Source organism: Anas platyrhynchos, chromosome 17 (assembly GCF_047663525.1).
Source record: "Anas platyrhynchos isolate ZD024472 breed Pekin duck chromosome 17, IASCAAS_PekinDuck_T2T, whole genome shotgun sequence".
In the NCBI taxonomy this organism is placed as follows: Eukaryota; Metazoa; Chordata; class Aves; order Anseriformes; family Anatidae; genus Anas; species Anas platyrhynchos.
This window is the reverse complement of record NC_092603.1, coordinates 2,586,096-2,604,443: the sequence shown is the minus strand read 5'-3', so window position 1 is coordinate 2,604,443 and position 18,348 is coordinate 2,586,096.

Below are 18,348 nucleotides of genomic sequence, written 5' to 3'. Positions count from 1 at the left end.
AGAGCACAATTAGAATGAGACATCTCCCTGCAGATATTAACAGCTGACAGAATGTGGCATCTGTCCAGAGGAACCTTGAGAACTGCGGGATTTTCCCTATACAAACTTCTTGACATTGAGAAGGAGAAGAGCCCAGTCCTGCACTGGAGGAAGAGGAACCCCACACATCAGGGCAGACTGGGACTGTGCTGAGTGAGCAGTGCCCAGGGCACCACGAGGGATGCCATACGAGCAGTAGTGCCTGCTCACCAGGAACCAGGCCAGCTTCCTACAGAGCTGCCTTATGAGGAGCATAGCCACCAAGAAGATCTGGATTGTCAGACTCAGCTCACATCCAGTGTGACACCACATGGAAAAGTGTCTACAGCTAGCTGGTAAAGAAGTACATGGGAGTCCCTACAATATCCTGATTTGGAGAGGAGCTAGGGCTATGGAAAGGCTGAAAGTCCCAACAGGACCCAGGTCTTTGTGTCTATAGCTATGGCTGTTGTCTCTGCCAGTGAGACCTACGAGGAGAGAGCACCAGGGCCTCATTGCCTCCTTGCCCCTACCCATGAACCAGGAAGGGGTCGTACCATTCTCCTGAATTTGGCAATGCACATCCCCATCTCCTACTGCCCCAGGAAGAGCCCTGAGCAAGGTGTAAAGGGAAAGGTTCTCTCTCCCAGAGGCAGGGTGTCAAGGTTTGGCCCTTGTGCTTGGTGAAACGCATCCACTTTGTCTACACCTCAGTGTCACCTTGACACTGTCTTTGTCTACTTGTCCTCACTGCCTCCAATGTTCTACTCTAACGAGCTCCAAGGGGGAACTGTGTCAGTGCTGGCCATCAGGGGGACACTCCAGGAAATATACATCTGACATGGACTTCTGGAGAGATGTCTTCAATTGTCTCTTAGTGCTTGAGGTTTGTGGGCTCATCATCAAAGCCCCCAGAGGAATAATTACAATGCCTTGGGTTGCTGAGCTGGGCCGGGCTCCTGGGACAGAGAGAGCTCCTGGCAAGAGGCCCTGGTGCAGAGAGACAGCTCTGCCCAAGAGCAGCTCCTCTGCACAGCGCAGAAGGGCTGGGGGCTCTGACCGCAGCTGGCATGGGGAGAGGAGAGAAAGAGAGAGGGCTTGGAGGCAGTTGGTAGTGGGAGGATGCTGAGCCCTGACCGCAGGAGAAATCTGCACAGCCCTTGATGAGGTAAGTGTCTGGCTGCAAGACCATGCAGCTGCAGGTCCTGGAAGGGTCTCCTCCTGGGTCTTGTTTCTGGGAGGGTAGTGGGCAATGCAGTAGGCTTTGAGAGTCCTGCTGGATTGCACTGAGAGGTGAGGACGTCTGGCAGAAGCCCCTTGGAGTGCCCTAAGCCAGGTGCCCCCAGTCAGCCCAGAACACCCTGCCGTGGCCGCCCATGCCAGGCTCTCTGTCAGCTGCCCCGTAGCTCCTGCAGCCATGGAGGTGCCCCTTGGCACGGTCCTGTTGGTGGCAGGGTGCTGCAGGGCAGTGCTGAGCACAGCCGCATGGGATGGGGTCTGTGAACATGGGCAGAGGGAAAGAAGAGGTGGGTGCAGATCAGCAGCTCCCAGCAGGAACAGCTGCAGGCAGCAGAGAGAGGGGCAGGCGGCTAGAAGGAGCTGTTGCCAGAAACGCTGTGGAAGGGGGGATTCGGGCACCTCGTGGCCATGCCCTGCAGTGCAGATGCCTTCTCCTGGAGCAGTCCCTCCCTGGCTTCCTCTCCCCCTGCACCCCATGGGCTGTGGGGCAGGCATGGCCAGCACAGCAGGCAGAGCCCAGATGAGGAGAAGCTCTCAAGCTCCTTCTGGCTTGCTGTGGCTCTCCTCAATTAGCAGCCATCTAATGTTTTTTTTTTTTTTTTTCCTCAGGGAAACACCAGAGTGGGATGGTCCTGTAGCTCAGAGGAATAACAAAAGTGACAGAGCTGCACTGTTCAGTCTTCACCAAGGCACGGTCCCTATGCCTCCTGGCACCCACAGGATTTCTCTGGGAGTGCACAGGTAATGTAAGGGAGTTCAAGCATCCAACACCTGTCATAAGCATTAGAAGTGTTATTGAAAGCTAAATTAAAAAAAAAAAGGGGGGGGGGGCAAAAAATAAATAAAATACCTGCAGCTCTGCTCTGCATTGGGTTGTTGACTACAACACTGAAAAGCTCATGGATGTGACAAGTGGACAGCAATTGAGTTTCTCCCATCTTCCTGCTTCCATCCTGCAGCACAGCAGGAAGGACTCCTCTGGAGCCCACAGCAGCCCCTGCTCGCAGTGCCACTATCAGCCAGCACCAGCTGGAGCTCAAGCAAGAAAGCTGCAGAAAGGTTCTCCTGCAAACAAATGCTCGGGCTGGGGGTGCTCTAAGGCTTGTAATAAGTCTCCCTCAGAGAAGTGTGTACTAACTTGTTCTGCCTTATCCTCTTCAACAGACAGCTGTGTTTAATGTCAGCAAATGCCCAACGTCAGCACTGTGAGTGAGTTCCTCCTGCTGGCATTCGCAGACAAGCGGGAGCTGCAGCTCCTGCACTTCGCGCTCTTCTTGGACATCTACCTGGCTGCCCTCCTGGGCAACGGCCTTGTCCTCACAGCCATAGCCTGCGACCACTGCCTCCACACCCGCATGTACTTCTTCCTCCTCAACTTCGCCCTCCTCGACCTGGGCTGCATCTTCACCACTGTCCCCAAAGCAATAGCCAATGCCCTCTGGGACACCAGGGCCATCTCCTATCAAGGATGTGTTGCACAAGTCCTCTTTTCATATTCTTCATTGGAGCAGAGTATTCCCTTCTCACTGTCATGGCCTATGACCACTACGTTGCCATCTGCAAGCCCCTGCACTACGGGAGCCTCCTGGGCAGCAGAGCTTGTGCCCAGACGGCAGCAGCTGCCTGGGGCAGTGGCTTTCTCAACGCTGTCCTGCACATGGCCAACACATTTTCCCTGCCCCTCTGCCAAGGCAATGCTGTGGACCAGTTCTTCTGTGAAATCCCCCAGATCCTCAAGCTCTCCTGCTCAGATGCCTACCTGAGGGAACTTGGGGCACTTGTCTTTACTCTTTCTTTAGTATTTCTTTTTTTTGTTTACATTGTGGTGTCCTATATGCTGATCTTTAGAGCGGTGCTGAGGATGCCCTCTGAGCAGGGCTGGCACAAAGCCTTTTCCATGTACCTCCCTCACCTGGTTGTGGTCTCTATGACTGTCAGCACTGGTTTGTTTGCCTACCTGAAGCCTCCCTCCATTTCTTCCCCATCCCTAGACCTGACGGTGACATTTTTGTATGTAGTGATGCCTCCCTCAGTGAATCCCATAATCTACAGCATGAGGAACCAGGAACTGAAAAATGCTCTCAGGAAATTACTTTCATACATACTTCTTAAGAATCATTAATATGCTCACCAGCCTAAAAATACTGAGCGAATATCTCACAAAATATTTTCTGATTTATTTATTTTTTTATTTTTATTTTTATTTTTTAACATGTGATAGTATTATTTTAATTTAAGGGAATTTCTTCTTATCTTCCTGCATATTGATTTTTATTTTGACCTAGTCATCTACAGTACTTCAAGAACCAATCTTCCAGTGTAGATAAAGACAATAAAGAAGTCATTAGATATTCACAGCTCTCAGATCCCATCTCATTCTCCCAATGGAGAAGGGGCTCAAGGCCAAAAGCACTGCTGTCACATTTAGGAATAGCTCAGCTGGCCATTGGGGCTGCCCATCACTACTCAGTGGGGCAATCTGGAGCTTCACAGACTGGAATCTGGAGCTGCTCTGTGCCTGGGCCAGGCCTCTTGTGCTGGCCCTGTGGGACACAGATACTCTGTGCTGGGAATCTCCCAGGCAAGAGACCAGGGCTCCTGCAGCTTCATGGACCTCCATCTCCTGAGCCATGGCTGGCCCCAGCCTGGGGACTGCTGGGGAGGCCCAGAGCCGCTTTTGTCCCAGCAGCTGAGGTGCCTTGCGAGGGGCTGGGGCTGTGGTGGCCGTGCCCAGAGCCCTGCAGCAGCCTGCAGTGGGCACTGCCCTGGGGCCAGCCCAGCCTGGGCTGCTGGGCTGGGCTGGGCATTGCCTGGCAAAGGGCAACAGCAGCGTCAGGGAGTGGTGGGAGCATGCAGGGGAGGGCTCCCAGCAGGGCTTGGTCCTGCAGAGCCAGGACTGCATGAAGGGAGCCCAGAGCTGCAGGGGCAGGGGAGAGGAGGCTGCTCTGGGCCCTTGCTCGCCTGGTCAAAGCAGAAAGGGGGCCCAGGGCATTTTCCCCCTCACTACAGCCTGCCAGGACCTGAAACGCACTCATGGAGCATCCAGGGCCAGCCAGCCCCTGCATGGGGATCTGCTGCCCACCTCGCCCCGGCTCTCTCCAGCATCCTCCTTGCTGCTCTCTGATGCACGCTAGCACCTCCCAGTGCGTGCCATCCAGCACATCTGCTGAGGGCCAGTGCGGTTGCTGCTGGGGCAGGGAGCTCAGCATGGCCCTTGAAGCCCCCTGCCCTGGGCCTGCCTCTTGCCTTGGCCTCTGCCCGGCCTTGTCTCTGCTGGCAGGAGCACTCTTGGCATGCGCTTCCTGGCCTCCCCTCACCAGCGCACAGCTGCTGCCCACTCATGCTGCTGGCACAAATTTGTCCTCACCAGCAGCACCACCCTTTGGGATGCTTCTCCTGGTGTTGTCCACACCACTGTCTTGATTCCTTGTCTCTGCTGGACCCCACTTTCCACACCAAAATGCGTCCCTTGGCTGTCATCGCCTTCTCCCCTGCCACATGGGGTGACAGTGCCATAGTGGGACATGTTTCCAGTGGGCCGTCTACCAGACACAGTAATGAATACTATGAGCAGGACTAGAGGGGTCTTGCTTCCAGCCAGGGGGACACAGGGAGGAAAGGGACAATTGGGTTTACTGGACTGTGTATATTTAATGGCCTGGCACATCAGACCCACAAATGTATCAGGCTATACTGGACACCGGTGCACAGTGTACCCTAACGCCATCAAGACTTAAAGAGGTAGAACCCACCTATATTTCTGGAGTGACAGGGGGATCCCAAGAGTTAACTGTCTTGGAGGCTGAAGTGAGTCTAACTGGGGAGGAATGGCAAAAACACCCCATTGGGACTGGCCTGGAGGCTATGTTCATCCTCGGAGTAGACTGCTTCAGGAGAGTGTAAGGAATGTTTCAGCAATTTGTGTCAATAGAGGGCTTAAAGGGTAAACCTTGAGTCTCTGATATCTTGGGGGGAGTTCAAAATAACTGTTAACTACTGTGACTATTGCATGGGACACTACACTAGTCTCGCTATCTGGCCAAGAGATTAAGGAGAAGGGGAAAGCTGAAGGACAACTGAAAGAGAAAGCTTGCATGGGACGCTGCACAAGTCTCTGACATCTGGCCAGGATGGACAAAGGAGAAGGAAAAGAAAAAAGCCTGGGAGGAAGACTATGAGCCTTCAGCATGAGAGACCCCCCAGAGGGACCACTGGAGACTGATACTCATGTGCCAGTGGGAGGGTTCGGATTCTGGGAACTAATTATAATAACCCTGCCTTTACTAGAAGTAGTAATGAATATGTATTAGCCTAGGAGCATAAAAAACAGCCGCTTGATGTAACTGGTGTGTGTCTTGGTGGAGCAGAGACTCCTGGCGCACCCAGTGCTGTTTGCTTACCTCTATTCGCTTAAAAATTTGTAAACTTTGATTGTAATTCTATTTGGGACTTAGTCATTTATTAAAAGAGGGTACTTCAAAGTTCCAGAGGGCACCACCGGTGGGGCTTTGGCATCGCTGCCTTGGAGACTGGGGACAGTAAAGAGTTGTCTACTTTGCTTGGCCTTCCACAGAATCCTTCTGTTGTGGGTTTGCTGAGGGTTGAAGAACAGCAGGTGCACCTGAGGCAGCATCATATCATAGAATCACAGAATCACAGAATTTCTAGGTTGGAAGAGACCTCAAGATCATCGAGTCCAACCTCTGACCTAACACTAACAGTCCCCACTAAACCATATCCCTAAGCTCTACATCTAAACGTCTTTTAAAGACTTCCAGGGATGGTGACTCCACCACTTCCCTGGGCAGCCTGTTCCAATGTCTAACAATCCTTTCGGTAAAGAAATTCTTCCTAACATCTAACCTAAAACTCCCCTGGCGCAACTTAAGCCCATTCCCCCTCGTCCTGTCACCAAGCACGTGGGAGAATAGACCAACCCCCACCTCTCTACAGCCTCCTTTAAGGTATCTGTAAAGAGCAATAAGGTCACTCCTGAGCCTCCTTTTCTCCAGGCTGAACAAGCCCAGCTCCCTCAGCCACTCCTCATAGGACTTGCTCTCCAGACCCCTCACCAGCTTCGTCGCCCTTCTCTGGACCCACTCAAGCACCTTGATGTCCTTCTTGTAGCGACGGGCCCAAAACTGAACACAGTACTCGAGGTGCGGCCTCACCAGAGCCGAGTACGGGGGGACGATCACCTCCCTAGCCCTGCTGGTCACACTGCTTCTTATGCAAGCCAGGATGCCGTTGGCCTTCTTGGCCACCTGAGCACACTGCTGGCTCATATTCAGCCGACTATCAACCATCACTCCCAGGTCCTTCTCTGTCTGGCAGCGCTCCAACCACTCATCTCCCAGCCTGTAGTTCTGCTTGGGGTTATTGCATCCCAGGTGGAGGACCCGGCACTTGGCCTTGTTAAACTTCATGCAGTTGGCCTCAGCCCATCGGTGTAGCCTATCCAGATCCTCCTGCAGAGAATTTCTACCCTCAAGCAGATCGACACACGCACCTAGCTTGGTGTCATCTGCAAACTTACTGAGGGTGCACTCAATGCCCTCATCCAGATCATTGATGAAGATATTAAAGAGGACTGGCCCCAACACCGAGCCCTGGGGAATGCCACTAGTGACTGGCCTCCAACTGGACTTGACTCCATTTACCACGACTCTTTGGGCCCGGCTATCCAGACAGTTTCTAACCCAACGAAGTGTGTGCCAGTCCAAGTCAAGAGCAGCCAGTTTCTTGAGGAGAATGCTGTGGGAAACGGTGTCAAAAGCCTTGCTGAAGTCAAAGTAGACCACATCCACAGCCTTTCCCTCATCCACCCAGCGCATCACTTTGTCGTAGAAGGAGATCTGGTTCGTCAAGCAGGACCTGCCTTTCATAAACCCATGCTGACTGGGCCTGATCGCCTGCTTGCCCTGCAAGTGCTGCGTGATGACTCTCAAGAGGATCTGCTCCATGAGCTTCCCTGGTACTGAGGTCAAACTGACAGGCCTGTAGTTTCCCAGGTCAGTCCTCCGGCCATTCTTGTAGATGGGCGTAATGTTTGCTAGCCACCAGTCAACTGGGACCTCCCCTGCTAGGTTCACTAATCAGCTGCGTCAGGAAGCTATCTTCCACGCTCTCCAGAAACCTCCTAGACTGCTTTCTCTGGGCTGTGTTGTGCTTCCAGGATATGTCAGGGAAGTTGAAGTCCCCCAGAACAAGCGCTGAAGATTTTGCAACTTCTGTCAGCTGCCTGTAGAACTCCTCATCCGTCTCCTCATCCTGGTTTGGCGGTGTATAAAAGAGCCCGACCAGGATGCTAGCCTTGTTGTCCCTGCCGATCCTAACCCAAAGGGACTCGACCTTGTCATTCCCGGCCTCGAGTTCTACAACATTGAAAGACTCTCTAATATAGAGAGCCACACCGCCACCCCTTCTATGCTGCCTGTCCCTTCTGAAGAGCTTATAGCCAGTCATTGCAGCACTCCAGTCATGAGACTGGTCCCACCACGTCTCCGTGATGGCAACCAAGTCGTAGCCTGCCTGCCACACGATGGCTTCCAGCTCCTCCTGTCATGCTAACCTCCAGCTCCTCCTTATCATGCTAACCAGGACTCCCTGATTGCCATCCATGAGCTAGTTCATTGACTGGAGAGCCAAGGTGTAGGTGTAGAACTTGGTAGCATGGTTTAGTGATGGACTTGTCAGTACTAAGGCAAAGTTGCATGACCTGGGTTACACGTCCTTGAGTAGTGTAAGGCACAATGCAATTCTTTTTGCCTTTTGCATCTATAGCACAGGAAGCATGACTTTGCCCTACTCTATTGACTGGGCAGGTCTTTTCACATTACTCAGTTTATGTTTCTGTGACTGGAAGGGGACAATTTCCTAAAAGAGGTTTAGCTCGTGGGTACAACTACAGCCACTTGAAGAAATATTTTCTTTACTTTTCTTCCAGAGTTTTCCACAGAAGACCCATGAGAGACCATGGATGTCCAGGTGTTTACAAATATTCAAGCTGAATTTCTCAGATTCCAACGGTTATTTCAATTATTTTATTTTATTTTATATTATTTTATTATACCTTTATTTATTTTAATATATTTTATTATTTATTTTGTTCCCAAAGAACACCTGACTTTTCTTAGAAAGAGTTTCATGTGCTGGGCTGGGCTGCAGTTACAGGGACAAAGACCACTGCTGGCAGTGGAGGTGTAAGACCTCCAGACTCTGCTTTTCCTCCTGATGGAGGTCTCCAAAGAAGTCACCCTGTATGAACAGCAATAGAAGAATGATGCTCAAAACTGAAATGCAGCAAAATTCAGCCTTTAAAAACAGAAAAAAATTGTATTAGATGTTTTTGGAAATCTTCCTTCTTAAATACACCATGCGAGTTCTGCAATTAGCTGCACAAGGCGTGAAGGTTAGAAGAAAACTATGGAAGAGATGTTAGGAGTTTCTTCATTTTAATGAAGAAACGCTCCAGCACCTTCTGCCTTCTCCTCTGCAGGCTGTCCTATGCTGTCCCACACTTCGCCCTATTTCCTGGAGTCTGCAGAACCCCCTTGTCAGTTCACCACCTTGCTCTCATCCCTTGATTTCACCCATGTTGCGTCAACCCTCACTAGCTGTTCCTTGAAACACAAAGCCATGGTCTGATCAGAGGGTGACCTCTGGCACCACGGCTCAATGCTTTGAGGGACATTTCTTCTTCCTCATGGCCAATGTGTAACTTCCAAGGTACACTCCCTGGAAGTCTTTCTCTCCTGCTCTTTCCTACTACTAATGGAAGCTCCGTCAGGATGGAACCATTCCTAAAAGGCATCCCAACCCATCAGGCTCCTTGCAGCCTGGCAGCCAACCAGACACGTGTCACCTCAGCAGCACCTTCCAAGCCATGGGCCTGATGTTGGCCTTTCAGCTTCTTGGCTAGACACAGCCAAGCCTTGTGCCTCCTGCTCTCCAGTCATGGACTCAAGCAGAAGGGACAGGACAACTCATATGGGGGCCTTCTTTCTGTCTGGGTCCTCCTGGGTATGGAGGCAGAGGGGATCCCCCAGTCAGCATGCCAACCAGGTGTCTTCTGCTGGCCTTCCAGGGCCACTGGCAGATGTCAGCCCAAAAGTACAGATCCCAGGGAGAAGGCAAGGGTGACCTGCCAGCTTCAGACAGAAGTGACCTCACAATCCCTGTCACAAGACCCAACTCCATGGGGATCTCTGCTGCTGAGCCCCTCTCCATCTGCCCTGATGGCTCAGCAACACAGGGCAGTGCTGGGCAGGACCATGGGGTGTCTCTAAGGGCACAAAGGGCAGGCAAGTGCTGCACCAGATCTTGCCCACGGCACTTCAAAATGCTTATCCTCAGTTACTCTGCAGTCTTATGGGCCTTTGCCTGATGACTCTTCACCACCACTTCTGGCATTGCAGAGCCCTGCTTTAGCCCATTGTCTCCTCAAATTCGCCTTTTCCTTTACCAAAACCTTTTTTGGATGATCACTCATTTTATGAGGTTCTAATCACTGCCCACTGAACACCTTGTTCCTGCAGATCTTCTGACTTCTCCTGGCAGCTCCAGATTCCTCTCCAGGCCTGCACTGGCCATCAGCCCCGCTGCAGGGGGTGTAGTCCCATGCAGATGAATCCAGTTGTCTACTTTGGCAAGTGCCACCATAAAGAGAGCTCTTGGTGCAGTCCTTGATCCCTCACAGATCACCCTGGGATTTTCAGCCTGTGTTCTTTACTCCATGAAGAGGCCCAGAAAACAGAAGAGCAGGGAGGAACCCCTTCTCTCTATTCCAGACAGTAGCATTGGAAGAGGCATCCAGGCTTCTTGGTTTGCCCTGAACAGCCCCTTTTGTTACTGTTTGGTTTTAGTTTGGTGCTAGCAGGGAGGCCAGCTGTGACAGAGGACTGCACAGTGCCTGCTGCTGCCTGCTGGGACACGGATACCACTGCAGAGACAACAGGACTGGCATCAAATTACATGAGATATAAAGTCTAACCCAAATACAAGCAACGTAAGAGACCAATGTGGAAGCCAAAAGAGAGCAGCAGTGAAAAGGCCACGTCCTGCTGCTGGCCATGGCCATGGCTCCAGGGAAGCAGCAGCCCCGACCCGAAGGCAGCAGAGAGGCAGAACCCAGCGGGCAGTGAGGGGCAGCCCCGAGGGCCACCGGGGCTGCTCGTTTATGTGTCAGCTGGGCTCTTGTCCCTGAGCCCCTCCTGCGTGCTGGGGTTTGCTCCCTCAGCTCCAGAGGAGATGGGAAGAGGTGGCAGCTGAGACCAATGAATTTCTGCTGGATTCTTTATTGTCTTTATCTACACAGGAATCCTGGTTCTATAGGTAAATCTTTAACAAGTAGAAGGCTAAGAATAATATTATTTATATCAGAAACAATAGTTAGTGAAAATAGTAACACAGACAAATGTAAACTAAGAAAAAAAAAATCTGAGAAAAATAGGTGTTTCTGATTATAGGCTAATTGTTATAGGCAAAGAAGCTGAAGAACATGTATTAAAATGGTGTCCTCACTGCATCCCTTAGTTCCAGGTTCCTCATGCTGTAGATGAGGGGGTTCACGGCTGGAGGCACTGGTGATGGGAAGAGATTGCAGCTGAGACCAATGAATTTCTCCCGGTTTCTTTATTGTCTTTATTTAAACATGAATATTGATTGTAAAGGTATTTGAAATTATTGACTTAATAATAATAATAATAATAATAAAATAAAAATTAAGAGACTTAGAATAACATTAAATCAAAGCCACAAGTTAGAGGGAATAATAATAAAGAAAATTACTTTCAAGAATTTGCATTGAGTCTTTTTTTCAGAAATCCTGTGTGTCCTGTTAGTATTATATGCACATTATTTCTGCTGAAGAAAGATGTATTCAAATAGTTTCCTCACTGCATGCTTGATTTCCTTGTTCCTCATGCTGTAAATGAGGGGGTTCACTGCTGGAGGCAACAGTGAGTATAGAACAGCCACCACCAGATCCAGGGATGGGGAAGAAATGGAGGGAGGGTTCAGGTAGGCAAATATGCCAGTGCGAAGAAACAGGGAGACCACGACCAGGTGAGGGAGGCATGTGGAAAAGGCTTTGTGCCGGCCCTGCTCAGAGGGCATCCTCAGAACTGCCTTGAAGATCTGCACATAGGACAACACAATGAAAACAAAACAACCAAAGGCCAAAGAAAAACTAAACACAAGTGCCCCAAGTTCCCTCAGATAGGCATCTGAGCAGGAGAGCTTGAGGATCTGGGGGATTTCACAGAAGAACTGGTCCACAGCATTGCCTTGGCAGAGGGGCAGGGAAAATGTGTTAGCCATGTGCAGGACAGCGTTGAGAAAGCCACTGCCCCAGGCAGCTGCTGCCATGGTGGCACAAGCTCTGCTGCCCAGGAGGCTCCTGTAGTGCAGGGGCTTGCAGATGGCAACGTAGCGGTCATAGGCCATGACAGTGAGAAGGGAATACTCTGCTCCAATGAAGAATACGAAAAAGAGGACTTGTGCAACACATCCTTGATAGGAGATGGCCCTGGTGTCCCAGAGGGCATTGGCTGTTGCTTTGGGGACAGTGGTGAAGATGCAGCCCAGGTCGAGGAGGGCGAGGTTGAGGAGGAAGAAGTACATGCGGGTGTGGAGGCGGTGGTCGCAGGCTACAGCAGTGAGGATGAGTCCGTTGCCCAGGAGGGCAGCCAGGTAGATGCCAGGAAGAGTGCAAAGTGCAGGAGCTTCTGCTCCCACATGGCTGCAAATGCCAGCAGGAAAAACTCACTCACAGAGCTGCTGTTGGACATTTACAGGTTCTGCCACGGAGTCCTGCTCAAGGCAGAGGAAGACTATTTACCACAGAGTTATGTGAGAGGAATAATTTCCATTTCTCTTTCAAGCCTCCCTCTGCAAATATCCGTAGACCTTTGGCGGGTCTTATTCATGCCATATTAGTGATGCTGCCTTAGGGCCTCCATGGGAGCAGGCAACTCTGCTCTGGACAATGCAGGAGTCAGTCCTGACCTACAGCAAGAGATGAAGAACATAGGTGGATTTATATTTTCTATATTATGTTCTAGCTGCCCCACCACACTTGAGGACTGTCTGTAAGGCATAAATCCTGGGCACTTCTACTGCATTCCAAGTGAAATCCTGTGAATCGTCAGAGGCAAAGGTACTATCCCTTTAGTTCAGGTTGTACTTTCAGAGGGGAGAGCCACTCTGTCTATAGAGGCTGGTCTTTTCTGCTGACATGTGTATGAGCTGTAGGATAATTATGCTCACATGTTCACCTGAAAAGAAGCAGGACACTGCTGAATCCAGGCTCAGAGTGCACATCTCCAGACACCTCACCCTGTCCCTGTATTTGCCATTCCCCAAGCACACCGAGGGCTCACTTCATGTGCATGTGAAACCCCATCCCCAGCCAGAATCACAGAATTGCAGGGGTTGGAAGGGACCTCAAGAGATCATCTGGTCCAACCCCCCTGCCAAAGCAGGTTCCTTAGAGCAGGCTGCCCAGGTAGGCATCCAGACAGGCCTTGAATATCTCCAGAGAAGGAGACTCCACAACCTCCCTGGGCAGCCTGTTGCAGAGCTCCGTCACCCTCACCGTGAAGAAGTTCTTTCGCATGTTGGTGCGGAACTTCCTGTGCTCCATGTTTTGGCTATTTGCCCCATGTTCTTTCCCCACAAACCACTGAAAAGAGGTTGGCCAAATCCCTCTGTCTCCCACACTAAGATATTTGTAAACATTGATAAGATCCCCTCTCAGTCTTCTCTTCTCAAGGCTGAACAGACCCAGGTGTCGTGGTTCCGCTCGAGTGGGCAGCTGAGCTCCACCACAGCCTCTCTCTCACTCCCCTTCCTCAAAGAGGAATGGGGATAAAATATGTGAAAAGGGCTCAAGGGTTGAGATAAGGACGGAAAAAGAAGTCATGCAATAATTATTGTAACGGGCAAAACAGACTCAGCATAAGAAGATAGTAAGATTTATTGGTCATTACTAAAAAGCTAGAGAAGTGAGAAACAAAGGAAAGAAACCAAAAGCACCTTCCCCCCCCATCCACTCTCTTCCACCTCCTCCCCCCAAGTGGCGCAGGGGAACGGGGGAATGGGGGTTATGGTCAGTCTACAGCATTTCTTCTCTGCCGCTCCTTCTCGGTCACTCTCGTCCCCTGTGCTGTGGGGTCAGAGGGACAGACGGACACTCAGCAGACCCTCCTGTGATGCAGCTCTGCCTGCAGAGGAGGCAGCTCCTACTCATTGCAAATGCTGTGTGCTCTGCTTTGGCCTGCAGACACCTCTCAAAGACAGGGCACTGGGCATCACAGAGGGTTTGCAGCTCCTAAGGTCAGCTAGGATAAAACCTGAGAGGACCACAATGATGATGTTGGTGCATTCTGTGGGATGAGGTGTGGGAAGGGACTTCACAAAGTTAATCACCGGCACTTTGATTTCTCAGTGCAATGCTCCAGGAGTCTCAGTCTGCTGTACAACCCCAATAATCCATTACTATGAAATCTGCCTCCCCTCCATGGCAGGAGTCTCAAAACACATACTGCAGAAAAAGCCTTACCCTTCAGATAAACCAAGCGTCAATCTTCCTCTTGAAATGCTTCCTCATAATGCCATTCTCTAAAGCACTTCAGAAACAGAGAGACCCATCCCGACAGATACTATCAGCCATCAGATGTGCCAGCTGTAGAAGACTCCTCTGGCAACCCCACCTGCATTGCCCTGCTGCCAGAGCCTCACGTGTCAAGAGCCTGCAGATGTGTCCCACCACACGCTGCCCTCTGTTGTTGGGCTCCTCACAAGCCCTCTTTCCTTCTCTCCTCTCCCCTTGCTAGCTGCTGTCAGAGCCCCCAGCCCTGCTGCTCTGTGCAGAGGAGCTGCTCCTGGGCAGAGCTGTCTCTCTGCTGTGCTGCCTGCTTGCTAGGAGCTCCCCTTGGGCCCAGGAGCCCGGCCCAGCTCAGCAGCACAGCACCTGCTTTGCTTGCTTGCTCTGTGCCGTTGGGCTCCCTAGAGGTGTCCCCAAGGCCTCAAGAGCTGACAGCACCTGAAGGCAGCAGGGTCTTTGCTTGGGTGTGGTGTTTGAGGCAGACTGAATTCATCACCAGCTGCCCTTCTCTGAACACAGGAGAGATGACTTTTACAAGGGTGATTTGTGCTTTTAGACTGTGGTTGTCAAAGATGTTGTGCTTTAACCTGCCAGGCACCTCAGCACCATACAACTGTTAGCTCACACCCACCCCTAAAAAGAAAATGGGTTGAAATAAAGAAAATGTAAAAGGACAGAAAATGAAGAGATAGGAATAACAGTAACAATACTAATAATAAATAATAATAAACAATAATAAACTTTATTTTTATTATTGTTGTATGTATAAAGCAAGTGATGAGCAGTGCAATTGCTCATAACACACTGACCAATGCCCAACCTTTCCCCAAGCAGGGGTCCCACAGAACCTGGACAGCCTGCGTTAGGCTCTTGTGTGCAGGTCCCTTGACCTTACTTTGTTATAGGGCAATATAGGTTTTCAGAAGGATTTGGAACATTTGCTTCCCTTTCTCAAATACTTCTGCTGTGTTGTCCCACGTGATGGGGAATCAGTATGTTGGAAGTGTTCAGGAGCTTCCCTGTGTTCCAGGGCAGTCTGGATTAGCCCATGGCAAAAGTAGGGCTGTGCTTCCAGCCCTGGGGCAGTTGATTCCAGGTGGGCAGGACAACCCTCCATGTGAAAGCAAAGTGTGCCCTTCGTACTGCCGCTGAAGGGATGGAGAAAAATGCATTAGCAATATTGATTGTGGCATAGCACTTGGCTGCCTTTGACTCCAGTCCGTACTGAATGAAGTTCTAACATGCCTGGCACAGCAGCACTCAGTGGTGGTGGGACTTCATTCAAGCCACAGAAGTGCACCGTTATCTTCCACTCACCATTAGAATTTTGCACTGTCCATATGGGACTATTAAAGGGTGAGAGAGTATTGCTGATCACTCCGTGGCTCTCCAGTTGATGAACCAGCTCATAGATGGGACTCAGGGAGTCTCTGTTAGTGCAATATTGCCTCAGGTGCACTGTTGTGGTAGCGACTGGCACCTGCTGCTCATTGGCCATCAGCACCTCCACAGCAGAAGGGTCCTGTGAAAGAGTGGGCAAGGTAGACAACTGTTTCCTGTCCTCCGTCTCCAAGACAGCTATGCCATAAGCCCACCAATACCCTTGTGGACCTTTGAAGTACCCGCTCCTGAAGTAGTCTACGCCAAGGTTACACAGAGCCTCCAGGCCAGTCCCAATGCATTGCATTTTCCACTCCTTCCCCATTAGACTCACTTCAGCCTCCAATACAGTTAAGTCTTGGGTTTGATGTGCCAGGCCAATAATCCTCAAAGTCCAATATACCTGATTGTCCTCTCCCTCCTGTTGCCTTCAGGGGGCAGTGGCGACCTGGTTCAGGAACGGCACGGCAGCCAACCCCAGGCCGCTCGGTCCATCGGCTCACAGACACCAATGTGGTGGATGGCAAATGGCGTTTATTGTCGAGTCACATGGGCTTATATACCCGAGGCCCATAGCGTCACTTCCGCTTGCTTACACCACAGGCCACACGCTACTGTCCATCAAGGGAGGGGCTCCACCTTTCCGTACAGCGCGACATCTTCCGGCCGCCAGACCCTAACTACCCACATTTCCCCCCTCCCTATGCACAACCAAATTAGCTAAAATATAACAATCTTAAGATATAGACATCATAACTTAAATAAAAAACAAAAGGCACAATAACCAGGAGAAAACTAAGAGGTAACTGGTAACCCTGAGTAAATACACTCTTAAAGTAGTTGTTGGTGTTCTACCAACATAATGTTAACTTTCTCTAACCAACTTTTAACAAACAACACAAGCATATTTAGTATACAAGGTCCAAAGATAAGATCACACAAACGCATTGCAGCCCCCCACCCACGGAGGCCGCTTCGCTGGTGTCTGGATTCTGCCAGTGTGGAACTCTCAGGCTTAGACAGGATGCTTGCTGACTTATTGTCTTCTCATGTCGCCGGGGTATACAGATTACAGGGGTGCCCGATGATCCGTTCCTGTGAACAGAAACTCAGTTTTCATTAGTTTTGTTCTGAAGTTGGGGCGTCGGCTGTTTGGAGCTTCTCTGGACGTACGAGTTGCCATACCTTCGTGGGCCCTCAGGCCCTGGACTTGCGCCTGGGGGGTGATCACTGTTGGGTCCGTACCCATTAGCCGCTGCAGGCTAGAGCCATACAGTGTGTGATCCGTCCCAGTTACTTGGGCCAGTTGTCTCTTACAGTTGTCCCCCCATTCTCGTTTTAAAAATGATCATCTCACCCCCGTCAAAGATCAGTCTACAAGTTTGTTTGATATCAAACGGGAGCATGTCGCCTCCCCTGAAAACACCATCTCTGAGGGTGGAGACCATTGCAGAATGAAGCCCTTTATCCACAATGGCTTTAACAATCGCTTGTACATCCTTACGGTTTGTTGGTGAGTGAACCCTCTGCCCCCCGTCTGTCACCCAGACCGGGAACGCTAGCATGGCCGATAGAGCCAAGATGGTGCACGCAATCTTAATTTTCCTCCAATCCATGAGAGGAATTTCTCTGCCTCGCGGTGCAGCTTTATTTCGGATGGGGATATTTCTGCTATCTGTCCCCATTTCCTCCTCCGAATGTGAATCGGTATCTGATCCGGAGTCAGAGCTTGACTGACTGCTCACCTCCGAGTTCCGGTCCCCTCCCATCGAGGTCCGGCCCCGCCCCCCACCCCTGCGGGGGGGCCGCTCCCTGCCTCGTGGCTCGCCCCGCCGCCTTCTCAGCGAGGCGTTTGCGCCACAGGAGCGTGTTTTCGGATGGCCGTTCCGATCGGCTCTCTGCCCCTCTCTTACGCTTCTACCTCCTCCCCGGTCGTCCCCGCAACCGTTCTCTTTTTCGCATTTCCACTTGTTAGTAAAACCTAACGCTTCATTCCCGTTCCCGCCGGAGGCTTCTTCACCCAATTCTTCGTCTTCTAGTTCAGCACCGTACTGGGGCGCACATGGCCGTGGTCTCTCCCAGATTTCCCCAGGCTCTGGTTCCCCACCGGCACCCTGGCTTCCTCAGCCGAGCCACCCCACAGCTTCCACAACTTTGATACGACCTTCACAAGGGCTTCCATCTTCCTTGTTGGTCCGGGAGCTTCCTCCCCGCCGGGCTGGTCCCGCCGCTCCGGCCGCCGTTCACCCGAATCCAGGAGTTTTCCCGGGTTTCGGCACCACTTGTTGCCTTCAGGGGGCAGTGGCGACCTGGTTCAGGAACGGCACGGCGGCCAACCCCAGGCCGCTCGGTCCATCGGCTCACAGACACCAATGTGGTGGATGGCAAATGGCGTTTATTGTCGAGTCACATGGGCTTATATACCCGAGGCCCATAGCGTCACTTCCGCTTGCTTACACCACAGGCCACACGCTACTGTCCATCAAGGGAGGGGCTCCACCTTTCCGTACAGTGCGACATCTTCCGGCCGCCAGACCCTAACTACCCACACCCTCCCCCAGGGTGAAAGCTGTGCCCCTCGAGTCCTGCTCATAGTATTCTTTACTCTGTTTGGAGGATTGCCCACTAGAAATTGGAGCAGCAAGTGTCACAGAAGAACCACTTTTTGACAAAGTTTTTCCTTGTGCTTCATGTATCCGTGCCTGTAAGGTGGAGGTCAATTTTTGCATCGCATTTTCTCATGGCCTCTCCATGGTCACACAGTCAAAAGCACAGGATAGAAACTGGTATGTACCTACTATGTTACCTTTCTTGAGCAGAGGGATGCTTACATCTGATAGCTGAGCTATTGGTTCGTGCAGGTGGGGAGGAAGCCGTATTCTCTTGGAACTGTTGGACCTCTTGGGAAAGTTTCTTTCTGGATGAGACACAGGCCCACAGGGAAGAAGAGAGACTTTCTTTGTAAAGCCATAGTTGGCTAGCCAATTCATCCACCATGGGTTTCTCTTGGTCTTTCCTGGTCATTACTGCCAATGGGTTGGCATATGATGATGGTGTGCTCTGTACAACTCCTGCCCCATGGGTCATGTGCACTTGACTTCATC